Source organism: Cimex lectularius, unplaced genomic scaffold, assembly GCF_000648675.2.
Source record: "Cimex lectularius strain Harlan isolate CLEC.00 unplaced genomic scaffold, Clec_2.1 scaffold215, whole genome shotgun sequence".
In the NCBI taxonomy this organism is placed as follows: Eukaryota; Metazoa; Arthropoda; class Insecta; order Hemiptera; family Cimicidae; genus Cimex; species Cimex lectularius.
This window is the reverse complement of record NW_019392799.1, coordinates 289402-305950: the sequence shown is the minus strand read 5'-3', so window position 1 is coordinate 305950 and position 16549 is coordinate 289402. Positions and strand designations below refer to the sequence as shown.

Genomic DNA, 16549 nt, shown 5'->3' with positions numbered 1-16549 from the left:
TTTTACGTAATTTTACGCTGAACAAGATGGTTTTTTTTAAACGTTTTCCTAGCTTCAATCATTCATCTATAAATTCTCTCCCGATTTTCATGAATGCATAAACTTTTATTCATCATGTTTTTGCAAATTTTACACTCTACGACTTTTGTTCGGATTACTTTTTCAAAAAGTGAACAGGTGAGTGACAACTTTTACTTTGACCTTTTAGGATGGGAATGGAAAATGAAGTTTCATTTTGATTGTAATTTTTCTTTAATGATTGTACGCTTTATGAGAAGAATATATATTTAATTTTTGTTACCAACTGATAAATGTTTTTATTAAACAATGTACTTCTGCTGTCGATAACCACTTGTTTACTTTATCACGGAAATTCGATTTTCCTTCAATTTCACAGGTTTTTATGGCAGTTTGGCTGGAATAACGTATTGAAAAAATAGGTTTCTTAAGAGAGAGAGAGAGAGAGAGAGAGAGAGAGAGAGAGAGAGAGAGAGAGAGAGAAAGAGAGTGTGATCGGTTTTTCCATAAGCACATAAAAACCACGTTTTTGGACCGGCAATCGTGAATAGCTCGAAAACGGTTGGGAAATCGGGCAAAGTGGAAGTTGACCAAATGAAAGCTCATTAGAATTTACTATCGAATTCTATAGGTCGCCCCTCGAGAACGATTTCCAGGCTCCAAGGCTCGATTTGAAGTTTTCGTAAAAAGTACAAAAATTAAAATGTTCGCGAATTTTCGAACTTATTGATTTGTTGACTAAATCCTGGAAAACAGAACTTGAGAAAAAAAGGTCACGTCTGATGTTCTTCTGCACAAATCATTCATTACATCTTCCAGAGTGGGTGCAAAATGGTATAACGAAAAAAATTAAAAAATGCTATGTTCAGTCGCAAGTTTCAAATGTACCGTTGGATTCAAGACGAATTGATGAATAAAACTGATTGAATTCCGGGCTGAATTATTATCGATTAATAATCATTAATTATATGATTTCAAAATCCCACAATTTAAATATATAGGAGGAAAGTGCTCTGATCTATTTGACATTAAAATTTTTTTTAACAATGGTACATAATCTCTCCACCAAGATTATTGTAATATTTTCTAAAAGAAGACATTCCAAAAGATTAATGGTTCACCTGGGAGTTTTGCAATTCTGTAAAATACTTAAGATTAATATTTGACATGAATGCAAACTGGTCTGTTACAGCTTGTATCTAGGAATAAAAATTTGATGTTTTCTCTCACCTTTATGCAATAATGTAGAAGCACAAATGAATGAATAAATATTATAGCCCCCGGGAGTAAAACGCTAACTCCATTGCTCACTTCTCGCCTTTAAAATCCTTTAAACAAAAATATCCACCAATTCAATAAATAAATAAAAAGTTTTATTGCGGCAAAATACAAAGTACATTATAAAATAAATGAGATAGCTACAACGGTGTCTGACAAAATGGGAGAAAAGCTCAACTTTGACAGAACCTTCCTAGTTAACATAGACAAGAAAAACATTTGGAGGTAAGGTGGCTCCAAGTTTCAATTAGGGGCCCAAATGGTATGGATTGGATACAGATGGATTGAAGATGGAACAGGGATAGGTGTAGGAGTGAAATGGCCGAACTTCACCCTAGCAAAAGCCTCTTTGACTAACCCCAACTATCTTCCAAGCTGACGTCCATGCTACTCTGTGCACAGAAGTCAATAAAGAAAAATATGAGGTGCACAGATATTGATATTCTCAAGCAGTCATAAGCACTCAAAATTGGTTCCACGTCATGAAGGCATAGAAGGAAATGAGCAGGCTGACCAACTAGCCAAAAAAAGGGCAACCCACTTACCAATTGGACCAGAACCACTATACTCGAGAGTGTGTTCTTAAGCTGGAACTGGAAAAATGGATTGAGAAAGAAAAACTGAAACACTGGACAAAAGCAGCAAGCAAATTCTCCGCAGGCAGGATTCGAGGAGAATTGTAGGCCTCTACACCGCCCACTGTTCTACCACCTACCACCTTAACAAGGCTGGAACGGAAATATGCCGGTTCTGTCAGGAGGATCATGGGACATAGGCATTGTTTATCAAAACTGTAGAATGTAATACATACATAAGGTTACACTCACTTCGCTCCCTTGACCTCCAGAAGCCCCCACCCGGAACCGGCAAGACTCACTCTCGCTGTTTCTTCCCTTTCAAACTTAGTTTTCACCAACAATCTCCCTTTTTTAGTCTCTCCTTCCTATTTAATTTCTCATAGTCTCTCTCTCTCTCTCTCTCTTTGTTTCTCTGTCTGTCTCTGTCTCTCTTTCTCTCTCTTTCTCCCCCCTCCCTCTCCGTCCATGCGCAATATCGTTCACTCACATTTTTTATTTCTATATATTTTTAGTTTTTGTTTTTCTGATCTGTCTGCCCTCTTCTTTCTCTCTGTCTCTCAGTTTTTATCTCTTTTGCCTGTTTATCTATATTTCTTCTGTTAGTCTGTCCTCCTGTCTCTCTCTCCTCTCCTTCTCCCTTTTCTTCTCTCTTTCACGTTCCCCCTTCCCTTCCAAATTTACTTTTCACCGTCAATCTCCCTTTCTTAGTATCTTCTTCTCTTTTCCTATTTAATTTCTCATAGACTTTCTATCTTTCTTTCTTTGTCATTCCTTCTCTCACTCTCGCTGTTTCTTCCCTTCCAAACTTAGTTTTCCCCAACAATCTCCCTTTTTTAGTCTCTCCTTCTTATTTAATTTCTCATAGTCTCTCTCTCTCTCTATCTCTCTCTCTCTCTCTCTCTCTCTCTCTCTCTCTTTGTTTCTCTGTCTGTCTCTGTCTCTCTTTCTCTTTCTCTCTCTTTCTCCCCCCTCCCTCTTCGTCCATGCGCAATATCGTTTACTCACATTTTTTATTTCTATATATTTTTAGTTTGTTTCTCTGATCTGTCTGCCCTCCCCTTTCTCTCTGTCTGTCTCTCAGTTTTTATCTCTTTTGCCTGTTTATCTATTTTTCTTCTGTTAGTCTGTCCTCCTGTCTCTCTCTCTCTCTCTCTCTCTCTCCTCTCCTTCTCCCTTTTCTTCTCTCTTTCACGTTCCCCCTTCCCTTCCAAAATTACTTTTCACCAACCATCTTCCTTTCGTAATCTCTTCATCTCTTCTTCCTATTTAATTTCACATAGACCACCCTCTCTCCCTCTCTCGCTACCCCTTTCTCCCTCACAACTTAATCACTCAAATGTTCTATGGCTTGTCTCTTTTCCTCTATATTTCTTTCAACATTTATCTATCTAACTTATTTACTCACTCATTGACTTTCTGTCTAATTCTCTCTTATCCCTCTCTCATTTCTCATTAATTGTAAGGGAGGTCCTAAATTTGCGACTTTAATTTTTTTTAATTTTAAGGTTTTTAAATAAAATGATATTTCAGGGGTTCATGTGTTTGGTTTTTTTTTGTATCTATTTTAACTGTCAATGCTATTAGAATTTATTTTGTCTGTTCATATTATACACAAGTTTTTTACGCGTGGTTTCGGGAACAGATTTCCTGACTTGAACAAATTCAAAAGTAAAGTTTTCACCGAATAATTACAATCCGAAAATTGACACGCTAAGTTTCAAAGCCAATTAATTCAAGCAAGCATAAATGAACCTTCTTAAAATTACTCTTAAAGACTTAATTGGGTTCAAAGATAACAGAAGAGCTGGGCTAGGAGGTTAGAAGATTAAAACTTCCTTCTCTAACTCAATGCACAGCCACCTGAGGGCGGCGGTGTTAAATCGAGTGTGTAACGGGGTTACCCCGTTTTCCATCCCGGGGTAAACCCCTTTAGGGTAATAAGCTCCATCCACCCAGAGGATAGCGACGTCGCGCCATCCCCCACGCAACTCCACCTGAAGTTTTGTTTTAACACTGTTATCCCGATTGTAAACGGAGAGAAGAGTTTATTGCAAATCGTAATACAAAAAGTTTTCCACCCTTCAAATAAACGGAGACGGATCACAATCCTCTGAATTAAGTAATGAAAACATCTCGTAAAAACATCTTGGCTTTTTTTTTGACGAAATAAGCTTTCTCACTCTCTTACAGGTACCCCATTGGAATAAAATTTCCAAAACTTTCCTCTTTAGTTTAATTATCATAAAAATATTTTATTACATTCTCTACTAACGATTTACATCTTTTAAAACATTTTCACATGTTTTTTTTGAAGAACATAGACATAAATACATAACAAATATTGTGTGACGACAAAATTTTTGATTTACAATTCCTTTTAAATAAAGAAAATAACAAGTTATATAGACCAAATTGTAGATTTCTGCTCAAATAAGCAGGTATTGCCCCATTATTAAACCCTATGATGCAAATGCAAAAGTAATTTTTTCTCCGATTAAAACACGTTAATAGACAAACAAAATATGTTGAAAATACACTGACAGGCAAAAAATTCCACCCAACTGATTTTTTTGTTTCATTTTCTCGATAAAAGAAAACTCTGCTCTTAATTGGTCTCATTGTTTTTATAAATAAATATTTGTTTATGCTATCCTTTAAATTGGGAATATCAATTAGACGTAAATCTTAAATCCAAAACAACGATAAAAGATTTTTCAGTGTTTCCTTTTTACGGAATTTAAAATGTTTATTCAGTATCATTTGAATTCTAAAGCAATAAAATGTTTAGTTTTCATCTTTGTTTTCTTAATTTCAATTTTTAAAATTAAAAATGCCACTTAGTGCTGAGGATGTTGCGCGTGGTGTGGCACTTCTGATGATGGTCGTTCCGTCGGATTTCCCTTCGAAACTCTAAGAGATGCCGTTAGGCGTTTTCGAGAAACTGGGTCCTACCAATTTTTTTTTTGCATTGTATAAATTCACTTTTTTCCACATCCTACATGTATTTGTTAAATATAAACAATGTTTGTAAATCCCAGGCCCTGCAGATGATCTCAACAAAAGATCGAAACGTTGGCACAATAAAGAAAATGTTTTTTCTACATCACACTAGACGGCATCTCACGATTTCTGAATAATCATTGACTAATGGTCACTAATCACCACACATGTCATAAAAATATTGTGCAATATTATAAAAATATATTGGAAGGTTAGTAGTTGACGGTTGGGATATTGTTCATCACGACATCTTCCCTAACAAAAGAAATAATCTAGGAAACCAGCAGCGGGAAGGATAACGTTTTGATTGGTGGGTATGCGTTTTAATTTTTTCACACGAACAAAAGTTTACAATTTTCATTAAACCATTTGAGGGGATTTGTGATCGAGGTAAAAAAGAACACACACAAAACAATAAAGGATCATCCGTCAGAAAAACGGTGCTTTGTCCCGAGATCGTTTAGTGATTTATTGAAAGAGGGATCAATGGATAGGAAGCTCGTGGCTAATTGTACACCTAACAGGGCTCGAGGCACAAATGTCGAGGAATAAACTACAAATCAAATTTGATTGGTTAAAACGGACATTTTACGTGATCAATAGTTTTGTAATTGCTTTTTCATTTGAACCGACCGATTTTCAATTAAACTTTCATCAATAATTCTCTTAATACAGTTAATTAAAGCTTATAGTTTGAAGTCTGCCAGGCATTAAACAACCCTGAACTGCCTGGCTCAGAAAACTATTTTTGTTTGAATTGCTAAATACAATTAGACCCGTGGAAATCTAAATTAAAATATTTTACGATATTGATGAAAAAAAGGGTATAATACATAATCAAAATACCTTTTTTTGAAAAAAAAAAATCCTCACACACGAACTTGAAAAACAGGAAACAGCTCTTAGACTTTACACCCAGATCACGTATTTTCATGAAAATAAATCACACACTAACCTCCAGAGGCACTCTTATTCTTTTCTGTACAATGTGAGCTAACGTCTAAATTAACTCTCAGGGGTTAATTTCGCCGAAGTCTTAGTTGTAAGTCTATCTACATTACTTAAATTGAAAATTATTTATCGGCCTTGTTCAAAGCGAATAATAATTTCTATTAAATGTTCTAGTTTAAATTGAATATAATTAAGGAGAAATCATTTCATTCAAATGTTTAATTAAAATATAGTTTTTTTATAAATATAAAAATTGATTGTCTTCAAAGTGAACAGTTTCCTACAGTTTTCAGATCTGTATTGGGCAGTTGCTTTTTGATTTCTTTATCAAGCCAGACCTATTTATTTTTAGCTTATCTGCAAGTTGAAGAAAAATGTTTTCCTTTCAGCAAACTCGGATTTAATTTTAAATTACTCCTTGCTCTGCGGAAAAAAAAATTTACATCCCTGTTTAGAAAATTCCTCTAACGTTTTTGTTATGTTGTGTATGCGTTTCTGATTGATTTTATAAAACCCAGTTTTCCAACTTTTACGTTTCAAGTTAGAGATTAGTATGCAATTCCGTGTGAGAGGGAATTTTCGGTTTTTAACATTTTTTAATTAAAAGTTAGCTTTAACTTTTCCATTCTCCAAAAAAGCCAAATATATAAGGATTCACGGTAGACCAGCGGCTCACATGGAAACCAAATTTAATTAAAACTATCCAAAGAGCCAGACATTGCCTGGGAGAGGTGCAGAAGGCTCTGTGTTAAAAACTAGGGATTAAACGTCAAAATGATCATATGGCTCTACACCTGGGTCATAAAATCAGCTGGTCAGTGGTGTAACTAAGAGTTTGCAGGCTAAGGCGATGGAACTATTGAGTGACACTCGACAAGCTTGCCTCAGCAGCGGCTAAATGGACAACCTTTAAGTAAAGACCTATCAACGAAAACTGAGTGAGGAAATGCAGGCATATGTTTCTCACTAGGGGTCGCAGTGTCATTAGGACAATGAGGTTCTTTAACCTGATGCATGGGCTTATCACATGTTTAGATTTTCAAGGAGCAACTCAGCTCCGGCCAACAGAGGTTGGGTTAATCCCGAGAGGTTTGGTGCAGAAGCCACCGAAACCACAAACTAATCATACAGATATGACTTTTCCCGCTTGCCTCATCCGAGGAGGTGGGTTAATATCCATGCACACCTGACCGTATGCTGCGCAGAAAGGGATACCAAAAAGTCGGCTGAAATACATCAACCGGTTTCCCGCCGCGCTCCCTAGGTACAAAAGACAAATTCCATCTGAGTGTAGGGACCCTTCTATCGTCGAAACGACCGGATCCGGTCGCGGTTTCGTTTAAAGTGGAATTTCTAACCACCCCATAGAGGAACCATGCCTTCGGTAAAGGAAGCCTATAACGGCACCACCGAACAACAAGCTCTGCCCTAAGTACCCGCCAGGGGCCTCATCTATGGCCAACGACGATTCCATCCCACATAGCACACCATGGACTTGGACTTTGAAACACCGTGCTATCCCATCGTTTAGTTGGTTATGCACCCGTTCGTTCCCCGTGTGCAGACAGACAGGAAATGCAGGCAGATGCCTTACTAGGAGTACTCCTCATAAAGGAACAGCCATCTGCAAGGATAGGTGTATTGAGGGAGATGCCATACTAGACATTGCCAGTCGATCTTCTTCAAAATATAACTTCAACCAACTTACAACTTATAACAAACAAGTACAAGATAACATATCGAGAAGAGTGGGACAAAGGATTTTTGAATCTCTGAAGGCCAATTCCTACTGCTATAATGACGGCGCAAAACCGGATAGAGGCATGAGAGCTAGAATCTCGGGATGGAACCGAACCAAACTGTGTTAAACTTAGGTAAATGCATTACAGATTTCCAGTCTGAAATCATTAAACACTACGGCAGAGAAATAAAAAAGCTTGGCACATTCTCACTCCGAAGAAGCTATGGAGGTGAAGGTTTAGGCAGGCTAAGGTCGCTTGATCTTCATGGAAGGTTAAGCTGGGTGTTGGTCCTTAACCTTAACTCTAATAAATAATTACAATTCTTCAAAATGTACTACGATTTAATTTAATTTAATTTTTACTCTATATAACTCTCCACAGTTAATACTGTCAACTAATAACTAATCATTTCATTAATTTCTAATTTTGAATGGAATTGATGGTCTGATAAAGGGTGTGTCATAAAAAGCGATGGGTTTAGTTTATGTACTTGAGTTTGCAATGTGGACTGAGATGATAATGACTTCCGTTTTTACATCATTTAGGGATTTCCTCACCTATACAACCATATTGGGCGGCGGTGGTCCGCTCGGGATAAAAAATTACAGTAAGATAGGGTTAAATGTGGCTATTAGGAGGACAAGTCGCCTGATGGCGCTCATTATTTCACGGAGCGCCCATTCCTAAAGCCGGTTTCCTGATTAAAATTCATAACCACCACAGAGCATAACTCGGACGGACGTTTTTCTTGGATTTGTTTTGCCACTTATCCTTTTTAAACATTTATTTCAATTTGGATTTTTTTTCACAGGAAATTATACAACGTGAATGCCTAGTCGTCTGTTGAAAAATCGTTTAACACGATTGCGATTATGTTTTATGACGATGTAGGGATATAATAAATAAGAGGGCCGATGAAGGGGGGGAAAATGACGGCAATTAGACGAGAATAACGTTCCATCCGTGAGAGGGACGCCAGATGTCCGCCCTGCGGTGTAGGCTTCCCATATTTTATTCATATTCCATCCTTTTTTTTAAATTTTGTATTTCACCGTTTAAGCATGATTTTCAAAGGAGTTCACTTCACCACAATTACATCACAACTAATACGGCATCGATTATTCTGAGCGTGTTTTAGTTAAATAATATTACTATTAAATTGTTGAAGTGGTAAGGAGCAGTCAAAAATGATGTCGTTTAGAAAATCCCCTTTTTCATTGTTTGGTCAATGTTTCGACCTTTATTCGGGTCATCTTCAGAGCATAAAGTGTGATGATATTCTTGTGGTGTCATGTTGGTTTTTTTGTGAATGTGTTGTGGTCACTAAGAAACACACATTACTATTAACACTTCTAACTACTACTAACTAAATATACTTCATCTTGTTTTCTATCCAATTAAGTGAAAGTCGAACAGTTTTAAAATATAATACGTGGCATCGCATTCCAGAAGTACTTACTTCGCTAAAAGCTTCTCGTTGTTGCTTCATAAGTCGTCGAGAATCGAATCCTGATTACATGATATTTGAAAATATAGTAAAAAGAGCGAAAATCGAAAGATAGGTTGAGGTAAAGAGTGGTGTCCGAGTGGATCGAAGTCATGTTAGCACTATGATGGCACAAGTGGTTAAAGCTTCGGCGTATTGAGCAAAGGGTCTTGGGTTCCAATCCCGTTCGTGACGGTAGCTTTTTCTTCTGAACAAGGACTTAAGATAAATCCTATAATTGATTAAAATTTAATCCGTGTTCTGCTGTTATCCCTATCTCGACACCACTATCCTGACATACGCTGAACACTGATATTCTATCGTCTATCTCAGACCCTGACATGGATCACCGCACACTTCTGACCATTATTCCATTGAACGATAGTTCAAAAAATCCTTCATATTATAACTTTACTCCACTTCTCACCGAAATCGTCATGCGCTACCTAGGGCTGTGACCTAAACTAACCTATAAACACAATCCAATACACAACCCAAAAGGATAGAAATGAACCGTCAATAGCGATTACTTAAACGACTATTAGACAACAAATCTAAACCCTCCCTTGACAACAAAATACTCATATACAGCTGAAAACTGAAACCAATATGGACATACGGCATAAAACTATGGGGTTCTACCCAACCTTCCTCCGCAGAATGCATACCCTACATTATCGTCCCATTTTATGTTTCCAGTCGCAACATCGATTACAACCTTAATGTTCCTTTTTTAAATTTCACACTAACCTCCAATCCCCACGTACAAAACTAACCCCCCTCTCAAGTAGTGACCTACTGTCAGAGAGTGCGAATAATTCAGTGATATTCTTGAGTAAAGAGTACTATCATTGGATAGCTTCTCCCCTCGATGTCTTTTCGTCTTTTTTTCTTTCTATTTTTATTACCTCGTTATCTACATAGCTCATGGCACTTCCCACCACTCGATTCCTCAATAAATAAACCAATAGGAGTATCTTCATTGTAATTAGGAAGTTGAAAATGCAAATATTTATGTGTGGTATTTAGTGATCGTTGGTCAATGATTATTCGGAGATCGTGAGTGCGGTCTGGTGTGACGTAGGTTTTAGAAAAACACTTTCTTTACCGTACCAACGTTTCGATCTTTATTGAGATCATCTTCAGGGCCTGGGATTTATAAATTCCAACGAGATTAACGTCACACCAGACCGCATTTCACGATCTCCGAATAAGCAAATATTTATGGCCAAAATGCTGTAAACATTGGAAGGATTCAATAAAAAATACAATAAAATATCAAAGAAAAAATGTTAAGAACGCGCTTTTTATGTTTAGGATTGGATTGGATTTATGTAAGTTCAAATCTACACATCTCGCACTTCTCGCAGTCTTTCGGCAATTACATCTTTTGTAATTTACAATAAATTACCGGCAGGTTTCGATTATCATCCACCCCAGGTGGTAGTCGGGGTCACACATCAGTCTCATTCGTCTACTGAGGTATTCCGGGTACTATCAACAGTTATTTCGTTCAGCACTCAACGCATGCTGTTTCCAGATCCAAACTCATTCACACTCTCATTCATTCTTTCCTTAACATTTACTCAGTTAGGGCGGATAGGTACGATATTCCACCATGACCAGTTATTATATAACTAACGTAATTGAGGGTCGCTCAATATTCCGCCACCGGCCATCTCACACTGCACATTCACGCTAACAAATACATTCACTCTAAACACATGCTAGAACAAAACTATCAGTACTATGTAAATTAGAACAACCCTATTTCCTCCAATTAAAAAACAATCTTAAATAATTATTTACCCTCCTTTTTGCCATTATTCAAATGCCGTGTAATCAGGATTCGATTCTCGGCTACAAGTGGACACGGAGAGCTGTTGGTGAAGACATAATTCGTTTTACTTATGAAATCCATAATATTTAGCGATCTGATTGACCAAATTACTTCTTTCAATTAATTAATCTCTTTATGTAAGGTCTGGGTTGAAATGGAAATGTCAGTGGCACGAGTGGGATTCGAACCCACGACCTAACAGCTTTCCGTGGCCACTTCATATATCCGAGAATCGAATCCTGATTACACGACATTTGAAATATGGCAAAACGGAGGGAAAATTCGAAATGTTGTAGATTGAGATGGGGAGTTTGTGTCCGAGTAGTTCGAAGACACGATAGCTCAAGTGGTAGAGCAGCGGCGTATAGAGCCTAAGGTCGTGGGTTCGAATCCCGCTCGTGACACTAACATTTCCATTTCTGCCAAGACCTTACATAAAGAGATTAATTAATTGAAAGAAGTAATTTTGTCAATCAGATCATTAAATATAATGGATTTCTTAAATGATGATTATGAATATTTTAAGGATATCATAAAAAAGTTAACCATTTTAGTTTTTTACGTGGTAATTATATTTTTGATAATTTTATTATATTTATAAATTACTATTAATATGTAACAGCGGTTATTAAATAAATATAGATTTAATAAAAGTCATTCCCGACATACTTACAAATGGGCTTTTTTTCAAAAACACCGGCACTCTGAGGGTTTATATGACCTCTGCTGTTGCGAACCCTCGTTAAAATAAAAAAAATAAAATAAAATAAAAGTCATTATAGTTTTTCTTGTTTTGTAATTCTCTTGAGTTTTATACTATTGAAAGTGAAAATGAGTAAATACTAGAGAAACAATAACGTGTCAGGTATAAGGTAAAAAATTCGTTCTTTCGGCCCAGTGCCAGGATTTAGCATCGAAAATAACTGTTCTCCTCCAATGATCATTAGCTCCAAGACACACGACCGGGTTATTAGCACAAACACTTAAATTAGCCGAGACAATTTTCTTAAAAACTTGGATCACCGGTCGATTATTGCCGAGTTATTTAAAATTAAATATCCTCTCGTTTAACACGCGTTTAATCGTTCGTAATTGATTTTTATCATGCATCATTAACCGCTTTGTTCACTGATTTTTTTTCTTCCACGATTAACATTTTTCACATGTTTTATTGTCAATTAATTTTATACACACTGACGGACAAAATTTACACACCACCTTAATTTTTAACGTATTCAGGTTTACATATTTTGCATACCAAAAATAGGTTGGATTGTAAAAAATAAGACTTAAAAAAATGTTTAAAATCTTTTATGTAAAAAAAATCATCTCCAATACATGCTCTAAGGGGCCTGGAATTATCCTCATTGGCAAGAATCTCTCAAAGGAAATGACCCACAATGGAATGCCACCTGGGAACCATACAGCGTGGGGCATACCTTTCTCCTAAGTGTCTGCTGTGTAAACAAAGCATTATTCCCTGTTTATTTGGACTACGATAGCTCTTAATTACCTGTAACTAATGTTGGAAGGTAATGGATTTTATTTTAAAGTAAATAAATTGATTGTAGCGTTAAATTTGTCCATCAATGTATTTTTTTATAATTTTTAATTTGATTCTATATACAATTGCTCTTGTAACACATTTATTGAACACATCTGAAGTAGTTAGTCCTTTCTTTGTATAATAACATACATAAATTTTGCACATATATTTGATATATGCCATAAACGCCTATTTTCTCAAATAATAATTTTGATATGTATCTAAAAATTTTTTTAAAACATTTTCATAGATCTTTTTTGTATGATCTGAACTGGCTCAACAATATATCTGTATGCACCTTCAAGCGATTTCAAATTGCATTAATGGTTGGAAATATAGATGGTATACAAGGTGGTCAGCTCGTCGTGTAAAAACATGTTTTCGGCGGCATGTAAAGCGGAGTAGAATGCCGTAAAAATCATGATTTTATGTGTAGTGATTAGTGACTGTTTGTCGATGATTATTCAGAAATCGAGAGATGCGGTCGGGGTGATGTAGGTTTCAGAAAAACATTTTCTTTATTGTGCCAACGTTTCGATCTTTAATTAAGGTTGTAAGTTGAGATAAAAACAGTGGCACGAGGTGGATTCGAACCCACGATCTTCGGCTAGATACGCCGCTGCTCTACCACTTGAGCAATCGTGACCTCGATCCACTCGGACACTAACTTCCCATCTAAAAAGGCGTATCTAGCCGAAGGTCGTGGGTTCGAATCCCGCTCGTGACACTGACTTTTTTTATCTCAACTTACAACCTTAATTAATTGTATGATATTAATTTGTCAAGCGGACCACGAAAAATAGTGAATTTAGTTTCGACTTTATTGAGATCATCTTCAGGGCCTGGGATTTACAAACAACTTGGATGTGGAAAAAGTGAATTTATTTGCAATGTATAATTTCACTTTTTTCCACTTCCTACATGTTTTGTTAAATTTAAACAATGTTCGTAAATCCCAGGCCCTGAAGATGATCTCAATAAAGATCGAAACGTTGGCACGATAAAGAAAATGCTTTTCTAAAACCTACGTCACACCAGACCGCATCTCACGATTTCTGAATAATCATGATTTTATTTCAATCCGTTCAAAAGTTACGATTTTTTAGTTTTTATTTAAGAAAAAACATGTTTCTTTACATAAAATCCAAATTTTCTCCACTCTTACGTAACTTTTCTAAACTCTTGATACCATTTTTAGATTTGCCAACGAATTTTCTGAATGACTGCAGTTATTCGTATTGCACTAACACGGTGAAATTTGCGAAATGGTAATTTTGTACGTAAAAATGGAGTCAAAAGTTAGGAAAAGTTCGGTTACAGTGGAGAAAATTCAGGTTTTATGTAAAAAACGAGTTTTTCTTAAAAAAATTTTTAACACGAAGAGCTGATCACCCTGTAAAATAATAATAGTAATAATGGGATTGGGGGGTCGATGGCCGCAAAGGTTAAGCGTTGACACGGCGCTCATCACTGTAAGGTAAAGGTCCCGGGTTCGAATCCAGTGGCTCTCTAATCGAATCCGATATACTTACAATTTTTTTGTTAACACTAGCACCTCGAGGGTTTATATAACTTCTGTTGTTGCGAACTCTCGTAAAAAATGTCATTTTTAGTTTTAATTGGGAATCCTCATTTGGTTTATCAAATACATGCCTCAATTACTTAGCATGTCACATAAACATTCTATATGTTTTTTTTTCACGTCGTGTGATTGTCTATGATTATTTCGAGGTATTTAACCTCATCTAATTGTTTAATCGGTTGGCAACATTGCTATGAATCCATTATATTTCGTGATCCAATTGACCAAATAACATCTTTCAATTAATTAATTTTTATGAAAGCTATTGGTTGATATAAAAAAAAGCAAAGAGGAAAAGAAAGGTGATCGAAAAATGGTAAAAAGGAGGAAAATTCGAAAGGTAGGTTGAGATGGGAAGTTGGTATCCGAGTGGATCGAAGTCACAATAGCCCAAGTGGTAGAGCAGCGCCGTATTTTGCTGAAGGTCGTGGGTTCGAATCCCGCTCGTGACACTGACTTTTTTATCTTAAACAATACCTTACAGGACCGCGGTAGCCGAGTGGTTAGCATGAGAGACTCTCACGCCGCGGTCGTGGGTTCGATTCCCACCGTCGCCTCTGGCCCTTTTTTCACAATAACCCCCCCAAATTTGAACACACATATATGAATTGTCACATGGCTAATATGCATAGTTCATAACGCAAAAAAAAAACCGTACATAAAAAATTTCTATGAATGTTCCTCATAATAATGTAGTGGCACTGTGAAATTGCATATTGTCGAATCTCGGCAAATTTGTTCGGGCATGAATGAGCATTTATTGCTGTCCAAATTTAATAGATTGAATCTCATCCAGTTAGATATTTTAGCCAGACCCTGCCCATCTCAATTTTTTATCGTATGAGGATCAATGCCATCTGCAAATAAACATATTTTACTGGTTATAGATGGACTAGCCAAATCGTTGATGTACAGCAAGAATTAAATTGGGCTCAGTGCTGTTCCTCGGTTAATCCACAGTATTTGATTTTTTTTATTTGCCTACATGTATCACTTAATTGCAATATGTATCGAACGAATTGTCAAAAATTGCATAATTCGTTGACGATTTTATGCTGTGGCCATTTTTCAACCGCTTGACGAAGTATTGATGCAAAAACATTATTGTTTTCTTTATTATTGTAGTAGATACTTATTTAGCTTTTACTTAGATACTGCACGCCTTACTCGGTTAATTCGAAATAACGATCGTTATCAACACCACTAACTAAATTATTACCTGCTTAACACTAGGATCTTATTTGTCTGAAAATCGTTACGGAAAAACATCGTTATCGATTGTCTCGTGAACGTAGTCATTCTGATGAACAGGAGGGTGCGAGAAAGCGGGTGGGGCGCCCGCCGTTCCGTCCCCTGGCCTTTTTCCCTTTGCCACCCTCTTTTACTTCTCGTCGTTTGTGTTTGGTCCAATATGAACCGCATTTACTGTCCATCTGTAAAACTGGACAAATTACACGGAGGTGTCCACGGGCGGGAGAATATTGCCCGGCTGAAAAATTAAATACACCCCGCTTTGACAAAGTGAGGGCTCGTTTAATCAAGTTTTATCCCGCGAAAATAATTATGAACCGTGTCGATTTCAAATTATATCAGCATTAATTTAAATCAAATATTTGGTCCGACATGGCAGTTAAATTTTAAATACAAATAAATTGTGCTATTGTCGCTTCTTAGGCAGTACGCCAAATGAGGACAAAACGAATATCCTTGAAAATGTGTGTTTCTTAGTGACCTATCGAAACAGAAAACAAAATACCATTCCGTCGTAACAAGACAAACAAATGGCACACTAATTACAGAAATTTTTTTTTATTGACCTGTTGTTTCATAATTGAAATCGTGAAGAGCGGTCAAGAATGAGGTAGTTAAGAAAAACACCTTTTTTTGCCGACGTTTCGACTATTATTGGGGTCATCTTCAGGAGGCAGAATAATATCTTGAATCCTTTCACCTAAAAAAATATCCAAACACACAAACAAATCTTACATAACAATAACTATCGTAAAAACATAATCAACAGAATCATAAACAATTATAAAGCAGCACAACACAAAACAACATTCTCCACATAACACATCATTAACAGAATCTTACAATGACAAACCAATCTACATGTCCATTCCATTCGTGCACACATTGTCACACAAATTAGGTAAATTTCTCTTCTGAAAAACATTAAAATAGCTTTTGAAAACTATAAAACAGTACATATTCTTTTTTCCAAAGTCAAAGACCCAACACCAACATCCTACAAATCCGATGTAATTTATAAAATTAATTGTATAATCGTACTTTGGAATTACATCGCAATATCTAGAAAAACGGAAAAAACAACACACCTAAGACTGTAAAACACCAAAAACCAATCCTACAGCGTTGGTCACACATCACTTTGAAAAACAAAACAAATTTTGACAAAATACAAATACTAAACACGGAAAAAAAAGAAATACAAACGCAACATTCTAGAAATGGTTTACATTAACAGAGACATACACACAGCATTAATTACATATCAGATACATGCA

The 16549-nt window shown here is 36.3% G+C and overlaps 1 protein-coding gene and 1 non-coding gene across 2 annotated transcripts in view; both read left to right on the top strand.

Moving 5' to 3' along the window:
• The window catches only part of LOC112127314 (heterogeneous nuclear ribonucleoprotein C-like), a 322966-nt gene that overhangs the window by 53008 nt on the left and 253409 nt on the right, over nt 1-16549 (top strand). The window lies entirely within an intron of this gene.
• Trnay-aua lies at nt 11225-11297 on the top strand. The gene has a single exon. It is a non-coding gene; the product is annotated as a tRNA-Tyr (tRNA).